Source organism: Bubalus kerabau, chromosome 5 (assembly GCF_029407905.1).
Source record: "Bubalus kerabau isolate K-KA32 ecotype Philippines breed swamp buffalo chromosome 5, PCC_UOA_SB_1v2, whole genome shotgun sequence".
NCBI lineage: Eukaryota > Metazoa > Chordata > Mammalia > Artiodactyla > Bovidae > Bubalus > Bubalus kerabau.
Window position 1 is genome coordinate 5,367,277 of NC_073628.1, and position 13,185 is coordinate 5,380,461.

A 13,185-nucleotide genomic window follows, 5' to 3' on the forward strand; every position below is an offset into this window, starting at 1 on the left:
CTTCTCCACTCTTAGCGGCATCTATAGGTCCACTGGGCCTTCTCCTGTAAATTTCCATCTTTCCAGCAAATTCTTACCAGTTTCTGAAACTCGCTGTCCCAAACTGGGCTCCACCATAGCCCAAGGTTGCCAGAATGTCCAGTCTCCTGAAGGTCCCCCCGGAGGCCTGGGCATGCAGGGGCAAGGCCTGGGGTCCTGCGTGCGGACTGTGTGTCTGTGGACAGTAGGGACAAAGGAAATGAAGACTCTGAGTCTTTGTGGCCCACGCTTTATGTTGCTCATAGAGGTGTGGGGGTAGATTGTCATGTTTTTACTCTTTGATTAAACAGCAGGAATGACCCCACAGAGAGAGACAGTTGAAGCCCCTCATTTCCCCCTTGGTGAGTGTTCCCTCCGCCATCCTAAGGCCTTCTTGAACACATTGGGGCCCCCAACTCTGAAGCCAGGGTCTCCACACCGAATGCCAGGGCCAGGGACCCAGTCACCTTGTCTGCCTGACCACCCAGACTGGAAATCAACTCTACTTTTGAGCCAGGAAACACCACCCCCAGGGATTCACCAGGGGACAAGCCAACAGCCCAAAGTGGACATATGGGATATGACAAGGGAATCTCCAGTATTGTGATGGAGCAGAGAACTGACTCTGTGTGCAGCTCATATGTCCTGGCCAGAGAAGACCAGGGTCGACTTAAAACTGGCTGGAGGTTCCCAGTTCTGGACAGGTCTGACAGCATCTGGGGATGGCCCGAGGGCCAGCAGCCTGGAAACTCACCTGGTGGTGGAAGAAAGAGCAGGCCCACCCCCCACCCCTTTAAGCATCACTCAGCAAGAGCCAGCTCTAACGGGGCAGATGGCAGAGCAAGAATCTTCAGGTTCCTCACTGCACCTGGAACCTGGGTTGTGCACTTTGAACCTGGGTCATTCCTAGAAGCAACGGTTGTGGAAGAGCCAAGGAACAGCTGTTTTGCAAAGTTTGCTCAACCACAAGTCTTGGAAAAACTGGAGAGGTCTTCATTGAGCAGTAGGCCAGTTCAGTTCACTCTTTTCCCAGATTGTTCCTCTCTTGTTTGAGGGTATAACTGACCTTCAGTAATTTGTACAGAAATCACACTTAAACTGTACATACCCAGGTAGCCAGCCTTGGATATAGGATGTTTCCACGACATCAGAAAGTTCTCTGTGTCCCTACCTAGTCAATACCACCTGCCAGGAGGCAAACTACGCTTCAGATTTCTATCCCCATAGATGAGTTTCTTTCTCTTCTAGGACATCACTTGTTTGAAACTAAGCAATTTACGAATTGGTTTCTAGCTTCTTTTATCTCAACATAATGGTTTCGAAATTCATCCTTGTTGTGGCTCATTCATTTTTATTTCTGATTAGTATCTCATCACGTAGCTAGACCACACTTCATCCACTCTTTTGTTGGTTAGCATTTGCATTGTTTCCAGTTTGGGGCTTTTATAAATAAAGCTGCCATAAATATCTTTGGAGGGAGAGAGAAGAGAGACAGGGGAAGAAATGGGAACATAGATTATAATTATGTGTTGGAGAAGATTCTTGTTAGGTTATAACTATATGTTGGAGAAGACTCTTGAGAGTCCCTTGGACTGCAAGGAGATCCAACCAGTCCATCCTAAAGGAGATCAGTCCTGGGTTTTCATTGGAAGGACTGATGTTGAAGCTGAGGCTCCAATACTTTGGCCACCTGATGCGAAGAGCTGACTCATTTGAAAAGACCCTGAGGCTGGGAAAGATTGACGGCAAAAGGAGAAGGGGACGACGGAGGATGAGAGGGTTGGATGGCATCACCAACTCAATGGACATGAGTTTGGGTAAACTCCGGGAGTTGGTGATGGACAGGGAGGCCTGGCGTGCTGCAGTCCATGGGGTCACAAGGAGTTAGACACGACTGAGCACCTGAACTGAACTAAACAGGAGCCCATCAATCCATACTGATACAATATATATTAATACATTGAAAGTTTGATGAGAATCAGATGTTTATATCCTCCCAAAGTTCATCTCTAGAGAGTACTTATTACAAAGAATCATCAGGCTCTCCACAAGTGACTTTCCTGTGGAGAAGCCTGGCACACACCCCTTAATCAAGGGACCCAAGTGAGCATCATCAGTTATGGGCCAAATTGAAATGCCTTGCCACCTGGAAGGATACAGTGACAGAAACAGCCTCACTCTGACGTTCCCGCCCAAGGTACCTGACCTTTATCTAATCATGGAGAGCTGGCGGAAAAAAGCTAAAGTGAGGGACAGACTACACAATAATCTAACCTTCATGATTGCCCAAACCACGCAATTAGAGGGAAGGGCGAGGAGCTGTTCCACGTGGAGGAAGCTGAAGTACCACCGCCAAGGTAACTGGGGGCTCTGGGCAAGCTCCCTTGCTATAAAGGACATTACTAGGGTCACTGGGAAAACTTGAGTTTGGTGTGGTGATGAAACAGCATCCACCCACCTGTGTAAATGTCTCAATCGTTATCACCTGGTTTTGTGGGGGCCCTCTAGCTGGAAAACACACCCAACTCTGCTCAGAAGTCTTGGAGCATTATGGGAGCAACTTACAGTTTAGGAAAGTGAAGTTTTTGTGCTATGCTTGAAACCTCCTTGTAAGTTTGAAATTATTGACTAATAATAAGAGGACACTTTCCCTGCCCTTAAGGAAACCAGTTTTTCAGCAGCCACTGATCCTCTCTGTGTTTATCCCAGGTGTGTCTGAGAAAACAGGAGTGGCTGTTTTATGTCTGGGTTCCTTTCTGGTGCTGGTGAGAACTGGAAGGAGTACCAGCCCTCAGCATGGGGCTGTTTCTGGGACCCTATGGGTTGTCTTAGGCAGACACGAAACCCAGGACACTCCTGAGCTTGAAAGGCAGGGAAGTCTGTGCACGTGTAGGGGTGGGTGGTGGAGAAACTTCCTCAACTGGCGCTTCAGCCTCGGAAACAGGAGAGTGGTTAGAAACTCGCTTACAAGTCCTTTTATCCCTGTAGCAACACCGGAAGGTTAGCATTACCTTTCGTGAATTAAGCCTCTGCACCAGGGCCCCGGGGCGCTGTTCTAGACGTTGAGGACAGAGCAGTGAAAAAGGCAAAGCCCCCGTCCTTAAATAACTCACAGCCGGGAAGAAAGATGCGGTCGGTAGATGCAATGAGTAAGTGAAAGATATGGACGCCAGGGGGATTCCTTGGTGGCTCAGATGGTAAGGAACCTGCCTGCAAGGGAAACTTGGGTTAGATCCCTGGGTCAGGAAGATCCCTTTGGAGGAGGAAATGGCAACCCACTCCAGTATTCTTGCCTGGGAAAGTCCATAGATAGGCTACAATCCATGGGGTCATAAAGAACCAGACACGACAGAGCGACTAACGCACACACACAGGATGATAGATGGTGATATGTGCTAAGGAGAAAACCAACCAAACCGAACACAAAGGCCATTAAGAGAAAATAAAAGCTAGGTACTGGACCTGAGCAAGTGGGAAAGGTCTCTTTCTGGGAAGTGGAATTTGGCGTGCATGCGTGTTTTCAATTTTAACCTCGTTTTATTTGAAATGCCTATGAAACACCTAAGTGGCAGTGTCAGAAGTTCAGAGACGTGCAGGTGAGGATGGGAAGATGGGCATCTTTGGTACATAAGCGGTTTTGAAGCTACAGAGGGGACTCCTTGGGCAGGATCAGGACTGGCACCTTTGCACAGGTGAGAGAACAGGCGTGTAGACAGGCTGCCTCACTGGGCCCAAATCACATGGCTGCTAGGTTGTGGAACTGAGATTCAAACCCAGGTCAGACTCATGCCAAGGCCCTAATCACAGCTGCCTTGGAGTCTTGCTGCTGTTGACTTGGCCTTGGGCAAGTCACTTGACCTTTTCTTCTCTACCAAAGCAGGACTGGGCGGTGGAGGGGCAAGCATGATGCACAGGGTGCTGCGATGCTCAGGCAGGTGGCTGAGGAGCCCGTAGCCACCCAGACGGATCATTGGACTCACCCTGGGTATGTCCCCACCCTCTTCCCACCGCCCACTCTGGCACCTGCTCCCATCAAAGCGGCCCTGCCTTCCGGGCAGGGGTGGGGTCGGCAGGGGTAAAGGGGAGACAGGAGAGCAGAGTCTGAAAGCCAAGGTATCGCTTTCATTGAGAAGCCACCTGCCACCCAGACTGGTATTCTGGGCTCAGCAGGACCTGTGGGCCCTCCCTGTGGGCACAGGATCCCAGCAAGCAAATCCCTTCCAGCCAGTGGCTGCGTGAACCTGGTATTTGAAGAAGGGGCATGGGAGAGGGATGCAGGTTTGGTGGGACCCAGGTGGGTCTCTGCAGTGCCCCCTGGGCCCTTCTGGGGGGACTGGAACAGATCCCGTGGCAGGGGTGCGGCGCCCAGGTCAGCTGTGGGCTGGGCTGGCACTCCTGGGCTTCCGGGGCTGGCCCAGGCTCCTTCCGCCAACTCAGTCTTTCTTTAGAGTTGTTAATATCTTTCCGTCTGTCCAGGACTGGTGGGGCCTCACCGCCTCTGTGGCTTAGCACCTCCACTCGGGGCATCCAGCAGCTTCACGGTGTAAATGCCGGTGGCTCCTGTCACGTGGGGGGCTGGGCAGGTGCCTGGCCACACTACTTCCTGTCCCCCACCCCCCTCCTCTGCCAGCTGGCAGGAGGCAGCCTCCAGCTGGCCACGCTCACTGTGGGGAAGTCGAATTTCCAGTCTCCCCCAAGCAAAGCTGCTCTGGGCTGTGGCCTCTGGCCAGCTCAGAGAGCTCCGGCCCACCCTGAGGGCCTCTCAGCGGAGGCTGGAAGAGCAGCCAGCAGCACAGGGGGGACGGGGAGGGGGTGAGGGGTGGAGACAGGCTCAGAAGTGGGGAGCCGGAGGGACTTGTGTCTGGGGTCACCCATCTGCCTCCCCTGCTCCCTGCAAGTCACCGCCCGGAATACTTGGGCTGGCGCTGGGCCGGAAGCGAATGGAGCCAGCGTCTTGGGAGTCTGGGGACTTGTCAGGGTCCGGATTTGGGTGTCAGCCGCAGGGGGCGCTGTCGGGATGGACTCTGGAAAGCTTCGAGTGGGGAAAACAGAGATGTTCGGGGCTGTGAAGGGCTGCCCGGGCATGGCTGGACTTGGGGGCCTGGGCACCGAGACCCAGGGGGACCCACACAGGACTGTGGTGCCCCCTGGGCTTCATCCTCCAGGGAGGAGATAGGGTGGCAACGGCAGCCTCAGTGGGGTGCGATTTGAGGATTTGGAGCCAAGCACTATGAAAATAATTGGAAAGTTTAGCCATAAATCAGAAGCTAATGAAACATTAGTTGTGCTAGCAGAGAGGAACGTGGCAAGGCAGCTTCTGATGTCAGAGACGCCCGAAAGCTTTCAGAGTGAAAGAGCAGAGCGTGCAGGGTCCTGAGCCGATCGGCTTTACCTGAGGTGTGGGGAGACCCCGCACAGCCCCATCCCCGCCCAGTTGCTTCCCCAGGAGGCAAGGTGAGGGCAGTGGGAGGAGCGCTGGTGTTTAAGGTCTAGTCCCGCCTCCACCTCTGTTAATTCCTGTCCTCAGCCAATCACTGTGCCTCAATTTCGCATCTGTGAAAGGGGGTAATAAGCGCTGTCTGCCACTCAAGGTCAAGAGGGAGAGAAAATCAAGTAAGCAGTCGTGTTGGTGGTGGTGGTTTGGTGGACCACAGACCTTGTGGTCATCGACACGGTCCACGGAAGCCGCTTTTCTGGCATGCCTACTCCGTGCCAGGTCCTGGGAATGGCAGGAAACCAAGGAAGGCCTGGGGCTCTTCCTGGAATAGAAGGACCCGCCTGTCCAACCTGCCTCCTCTCTGCAGGACCGAGCTGGGCTCTTCACCACCTCCTCCCCCACTCCGGCCCCAGGGCTTCTGCACTTCTCGGGCTCACCTTTCTCAACCACTCCCTTTTCCTTCCATACCCATATCCACTCTTCCGGGTGGCGGAGACGTTTAGGCACCAATACCGTGCCATCTGCCCGCTTGTGGCAACCTCAACTTCTTGGCCTCTGCGCTTTTTATCAGGATAAGGGCTCTGCTTCAAGCCCTGACTGACTGTGGAGGCCGCCTCACCTCTCGATGCCTCAGTCTCCCTACGTATAAAGTGGGGAAAAAACGGTCCCCACCTCCTGGGAGTCGTTGTAAACCAGACAGGGCACCAAAGCTTGAGAATGGTGCCTGGTATCCAGAAAAGGCTGTTTCTCTCAGGATTGCTATTTTGCAGCCATTATCATCAACCCCGCAGGCAGAACCAGAGGGCGAGGCAGCGCGCCCGGCCCGTGGGAGCCTCTCAACAACTTCCCGACCAGCCTGAGACCCAGGAGGGGGCCCCCATCCTTGGGTACCGGCACTGCCCAACGAGGGAGTGAATCGGCAAAACCCGTTTCTCCGAAAACCCGACGCACAGTAGGTGCTCAAGAAATGGCCGGCTGACGTTAGGAAGCTAGTGGCCGGGATGATGCAGGCTCACGTCCCGCTCCCTCCCACACCAGGCGGTGGAACTCGGGCTGCCCACACGGTCTTGAAGGGTGTTATCTGCTCCCAACGACACCAACTCCCACAACAAAGAGGCTCGCCTCCACGGGGGCCACCTCGTCTCGGCGCACCCGGGAGGCGCAGAGGGCGAGAAGCCTGCCCGTCCCCCACGGCTGAGCCCCGTCCTGACTCAGAAGCGGTCCCCGGTGGGTGCTGCTACGCCAGGGACTGAGGATTGGAAGGCAGCCTCGAGAGACCCCGAGCGCAAGTAGAAACCTAAGGCCCAGGTAGCGCCCTAGGGGCGCGCGGCGACGCCGCCTCCAGCCGCGATTTAAAGGGCAGCGAGAGGCGGAGGGATCCTTCCGACCGCTCAATACGAATCCCTCCGCTGCGAGCGAAGCGAAGCGACGACTGGCCTCGTCCTCTCGAAATTCGCTTTTTTGTTCCTCCGCCGCGGGAAGCAGCCGGCGGGGGAACTCATTTCTTTCTCGGGTTTCTCCGCCTCCCCCACCCCCACCCAACCCCCAGTCCCGTAAAAGCAACAGAGGCGGCCGAAGAAGCGCGAGCTGAAGTGGTGTCCCTCCGCCCGGCCGAGGGTACTCCTTTTCGTGTCCTTCCACCGTTCCCGGGCGGCGTCCGAGCGGCTCACCGGGGGCGGCGACGCGTCTGCGGCGCGGACGGCGAGGCTCCGGGGCTATGAGGTGAGGGCGCCCGGGCACCGGAGACAGCACGCGCGGCGCCAGGACCCGGGGCGCGGAGTCGCCAGGCCAGCGGCTGCCTCCGGTATTCCCTGAGGCCGCGCGCGAGGCGAGGTGAGGCCCGCGGCGCGGGGGCGCGGGGGGCGCGGCGCGGTGGGGGCGGGGGGCTCCGGCCGCGGCTGGGACTCATTTCCCGACAGCGGATGGAGCGGGCGGTGCTGCGGCGAGGGCCGCCATCTTGGATTTTACGCTTCCCATTTTTCTGTGGAATTTTTTTTGGTGATTAATTTTCTTGGGGGACGAGGAAGTGTCGCCGGGCAGAGCGGGGGGCCCCCCCAGCGGCGCAGCGGCGGGGCGGCGGGGCCTCGACGCGCCCCGAGGAGGAACGGGTAGCGCCCGGTGAGCAGGGGGGCGGACGCCGGCGCGGGCGTGCGGGGGGCGGCGGGGCACCGGCCGCGGGCGGCGGGCTGGGGGCGGGCCGGCAGGAGCGCGGGGGGCGCCGGGCCGGGCCGGGGTGGGGGGCCGGAGCCGGGGCCGCGGGGGCGGTGGGGACGGCGGGGGGAGGGGCGCGGCGGCGGCGGCGAGCGGGGGGCGCGGGCCCTGCAGTGGGCGCCGCGGCCGGAAGGGAGCGGTAGCGGCCGCCGGGCAGCGCCGGGCCGGCCCGCGGCCGCACGAGGGGAGCAGCCCCGCCGCTCGCGATTGGGGGACTCTGTTTTCCCTCTTCTCCAATGGGCAGCCGTGAACGGTCTCGCCCAATCTGCTCTCTCCGCCGCGCTCAACTTTGGGTTGTTTTTGTTTGGGCTCGAGCCTCGTTCCTGGTCTCCTCCCGGGCCCGTCCTCCGCCCCGCTCCGTGCCTTCTGACGACGGCCCCGGCACCTTGGCCCGGGCTGGCCTCCCTGGCCCCGGGCTCCCCCCGCCCCCTGCGCTTCGGCCCGGTCCCCCTCGGTCTGTCGGCGTCTCGGGTCCCGAGGACACGCGCCGGTCCGCCCAGAGTGACACGGTCCCCTGCATCCCCGGAGATGATGATCCGCGTCACCCGCAACTGTGAGAGTGGGGGAAACGTGAAGAAGGTGACAGCTGGACCTGGCTTGCTGGAACGGGTTAGAAAAGCACTCGGGACCCAGAGAACGTCGCTCTTTGTCGGTTTGGGTTCGGTTGACCCGGTTTTGGAGCTCTGGCTTCCGACCCATTGAGTAGGGGAAACTTTTTTAAGAATACTGAGGAGGCGAACGTGTGTTCTTTGAAATTAAGTTTTTCAGAACTTACCAAACGAAATTCTCTCCGGCGGCGGGCGGGGGGGGGGGGGGATTTTTAATTAGAGTACGACTCAGAGGAATTGATTGGTTGTGATTGTGCTACTTTTCATCAGGACCTTTTTCAGATGTAAAGCGTTTTGATATAAACTACAGTGGAGCGTGGCTTAATAAGATCATTAGTGGAAACAGTTGCCAGCTGAAGCTTTTTTTTTCTTCTCCTGTTGGTCTTTAATAGTAAGAACACGCCTATAACTTTTGGTGATTAATTGTCCAAGTGTAAGCATTGACTTTATTTTTTGGGGCTCCAAAATCACTGCAGATGGTGATTACAGCCCTGAAATTAAAAGACGTTTACTCCTTGGAAGGAAAGTTATGACCAACCTAGATAGCATATTCAAAAGCAGAGACATTACTTTACCAACAAAGGTCCGTCTAGTCAAGGCTATGGTTTTCCACTGGTCTTGTATGGATGTGAGAGTTGGACTGTGAAGAAAGCTGAGCGCGGAAGAATTGATGCTTTTGAACTGTGGTGTTGGAGAAGACTCTTAAGAGTCCCTTGGACTGCAAGGAGATCCAACCAGTCCATCCTAAAGGAGATCAGTCCTGGGTGTTCATTGGAAGGACTGATGCTAAAGCTGAAACTCCAGTACTTTGGCCACCTCATGCGAAGAGTTGACTCATTGGAAAAGACCCTGATGATGCTGGGAGGGATTGCGGGCAGGAGAAGGGGACGACAGAGGAGGAGATGGCTGGATGGCATCACCGACTCGATGGACATGAGTTTGAGTGAACTCCGGGAGTTGGTGATGGACAGGGAGGCCTGGCGTGCTGCGATTCATGGGGTCGCAAAGAGTCCGACAGGACTGAGCAACTGAACTGAACTGAAGCATTTTGAAGAAGGAACGGGATATCAGTTTTGCCTGAAATCATCACAGATAATTTATACCTACGGGGAAATTGAAGAGTTACTTAGTATAGACACAAGTGTACTTTGTAGCCAAATGTTTAGGGCCTTCACCACAGGTGTGGTCCTGTCACTGTGGGGCTCCCTAGATTCCAGGATTAAAGTCCACAAACGCTTTGATCCCAGCTCGTGTGGGAACTCAGGCCCCTTTTCCAGTTTCTAATCACTCAGCATTCTCTTCTAACGTCCAAGCTCCGTCTCCAGCAGTTTCCCCTTCTGCCATCTTTTGATGTCTTGCCCAGCACTCTTGCATTCCTGACCCTGGAATGACACTCTTCAGAAGGGCCTCATGAGAGTGTGACCTTCTGGGCAACTCTTCCACACCGCACAGAGCTCTTACACACGTGCAGAGACTGAGCCCTCAGGTTAGAAGGCACACCTGTGTGTTCCCTGAGCAGTTGTTAACATTGAATTTGGTTATTTACCTGCCCATCCCCTCGTCTTTTTGGTAGCTTATTGAGTTATCTTCTCTGCTCAGAGCAGGTGCTCAATAGACACTTGATGAAAAATACTAACTTATTAATAGAGCTTGGTGATTTATTGTAGTTCTTCAAAATACGTGCATTCTACTATTATTACAACGTTGTTTTCGTCAACAAAACCACTTAGTTTGAGAGCGAAAGGAGTAATGGGGATATTTACTCTTCAAGGGGAGAAGAGAGTAGGGCTTAATTTTTTACCCATAAACTTTGAAACTAAACTCAAAGTCATTTCCAGGTGCTGTCTTGCCTGTATTTTCGTTTGTCTTCTTGTGCACGCTGAAGTGCTTATGTTTTAACTCGCCACACCGGAAGCAAATAGCAGTGGGCAGCTTGGGGGTCTGGTGGAATATGCCTGTAAAGGAAGTGGCTGCAGGTTGTTTGTGGCTTTGAGCTTTGAGTTTTGTGGGTGGGGCATGCTGGTTTACAAGTTTTCCCTTGGGTCCTACATATCTGGGATTGAATCTGGTTTCTCTTAGTTTGAGTATCAGTTTGTGGCCGTGTAGGACATGAGCATGTGGCCTGATTGTGTTGCAGAGTCATTTGTGTGTGTAGCATGGTAGCAGCTCCCTGTCCACAGGGATGCCCTTCACACGGCTTAGGAAAGCAAATCCGTTCAGACAAAAGCTGTCAATTCCGTTATCCTGTGCTGCCTGCCATGGATGAGCTTTACTTTCTCTCCTCTCATAAAATCCGTCTTTGGTGGGCAGGAGTTACAGGTCTCTGTCAGCCCTGGAATACTCCAATTGCTAAGTTTTCCACGCATTGTTAAAGATGGGGACTGTGTGTCTTTGTTCCAGTGTGTATCTTAGTTCCACAGATACACTGAGGAAATGAAGAGAGCATGGATAGCTGTGTCTCAGGTGGAGCTCTGTGCAGTAGAAGTTTTATGTGTAAAGATGTAACTCAGTTTTTCGGCCTGATTTTTAGTTACTTTTTATTTGAAGGGAAAATGTATTTGCTGATGTGTCTTGGTGTAGGAAATGGTTTTAATTGCAATTAAAAGCACACACTTAAGTTTACTACGGTGTAAAACGAGCCAGTGCACTTTAAATTGCAAGTATTAGGAGTTCTAACCATTAAAACACAGTGATTTGAAAAGTAACTTTTTTCTTGGATAGACTGTCAACTTTGAAATCTTAAAAAACATACTCTGAAGCTCTTAAGTATGAAATGTGAATTGAACCCTGTGGTGTCATGACCGAGCTCCATGGAACAAGCTGTACAAGGAAGGGTCCTAGTGAACAAGTCAGGAGTTCACTGGACTTAGGCAAGTTTCACAACTTTCTTTAAATTCTGTCAACTCTACATTCCATCCCCCCTACTGCTCCCCCCAAAAAACCCTTTACAAATCTGGTTTTACTTTAGTTCTTACTATAAGCCCCTTCCCCATAATTTGGTGTTTCCCAGAAGATTAGAAGTGTTGGTTGAGAGGAAATGGTCATGTTTAACCAGTATATTAACTCAGTATTTTTCTACTAATGTGACTAGAGTTTGTCTTTGTCCAAATCAGATTACAGAAAGTCTGAGTAACTTTTCACTTACAAATGTATCTTGTTTTATTCAACAGACATGTCCTCAAATTTTAGTCACGCACATCTTATTTAACTTGCTTTACAGGACTTTACTATTTTAAAGGTGTGGAATAGAATCCATCTGTGCAGGAAAGACTCATTACTTTGTTTTTCTAAACCCACATTAATGTCTAGTTTAAAAATAAAAACACTTTTCTTTTGATCCCCATGTTGCTCAGAGGCAGTGGATATATTATCTTTATATAGTTGGTGATGGAAGCAGAACTGTTTGCATTAATTCTAAAATATTCTCACAGAATGGGAAAAAAGGTCACTGATTTTCATAGTCATTGATGCTCTGAATTATGTTTTGCTTCATGATTTTCCTCCCATTGGGTTGAAGGGCTCCTGGGACTGCTGGAGCACTTTGGTCGCTCAATGCCTCTATCTCCCGTGCCAGCCAGATTGGGGGCTGGCAGCGTCTGCGTGAGACGGACGCAGACGCGAGCACCGCATGGTCTTCTCTGAGGATGTGCATAATTTCATAGTATAGCTATACAGTCAGTTCCGGGGCTGGATGAAGGGCCACTGGAGTAAGAATCGATACCCGTGTTCCTGTCTGCTCCTCCTTATTTGTTTAAAGCATTGATGGGGCCAAGCCTTAGTTTCTTCATCTGTAAAATAGCTAAACATTAATCTCTGACATCACTTGCAATTCTAAAGTATACTCTTTTATACTTAATCACCACCCATTTTCTCACTTCTAAGAGCTAACTTAATCACTTTGCCATCTCTCCAATTGGTTTATATAGTTCATCTGTGTATTTCACATAGTCTTTCTTCCTTGTTTTGAAATATTAAGTTGATGGTACAGCTTACAATCAGGCTTCCCTGGTGACCCAGTGGTAAAGAATCCTCCTGCAATGCAGGAGATGCAGGTTCAATTCCTGGGTCAGGAAGATCTCCTAGACAAGGAAGTGGCAACCCGTTCCAGTATTCTTGCCAGGAAAATCCCATGAGGAGCCTGGTGAGCCACAGTCCATGGGGTTGCAAAGAGTCAGACATGGCTAAGCGAGGACACATGCACAGCTTATAGTCAGTCGGGTTTTAGATTTTGGAGACGGGGATCCCAGAAGTTTGATTCCTCAGGTCTGTCTGGCTCGCACCTCTCTGTGGCTCCTGTTTGTCAGTTGCATTTCTGCAGGATGTCCTATTCTCTGTATTATGAGAGCACACAAAGGAAAGAGCAAGTGAGAGGCCTCTGTGGGTGATGCACGTGACTCCAGTCTTGAGGTAGTCCTCCCAGACTTCGCCAGAACGCTCGAGTTCTAGACCCAGGCTATCTGTTTAAGGCAGCTTGACTTCAGGAAGGCAGCTTCATTCTGAGGTTCAGCCATCTCATGTGTGGTGACAATACCTGTCTCACCTAGCTCAGTGTTGCCAATCTGGGGAACCCTTGGTATGTGTGTTAGGATGAAACAAACAGCTGACCTGGGTGTCTTTATAGGAGCACCAGGTCTGTAGATCTCTTGTGACGCTAGGATTGCCTCTCAGGTCTAAGGCATAAGAGCCCTTCAGGTGAAGGTCATTCTGCTGTTCTGCACTCCTGCTCTGCTCATCAGATTCCTGGCTTTCTCAGGCTTCCCTTTGGTTTTGCAAAGGTCCCCCGCTCCGTAGTTGTCTTGTGCGGTTTCCCAAAAGCTGAAACTCTCGTGTGCCCTCTAGTGTTTCCTGGATGCAAGTGGTATTCCAGCACCACGAACAGTGCCTGGTGGCTCCCAGTAGTTTCTTGATAAA

At 52.6% G+C, this 13,185-nt stretch overlaps 1 protein-coding gene across 7 annotated transcripts in view; it reads left to right on the plus strand.

Annotated features, from left to right (window-relative positions):
* Positions 1 to 6,999: 6,999 nt before the first annotated feature.
* Positions 7,000 to 13,185, plus strand: part of KMT5B (lysine methyltransferase 5B) — a 51,865-nt gene continuing 45,679 nt past the window's right edge. The window contains exon 1 of one of the 7 annotated variants that reach the window (XM_055580638.1): positions 7,000 to 7,177. The gene's annotated coding sequence lies outside the window, so the exon portion shown is untranslated. Of the gene's footprint in view, positions 7,289 to 7,396; positions 7,574 to 7,955; positions 8,276 to 13,185 lie in introns of those variants that run through there. The other 6 variants (XM_055580629.1, XM_055580631.1, XM_055580637.1 and 3 more) reach the window with 6 other exon arrangements.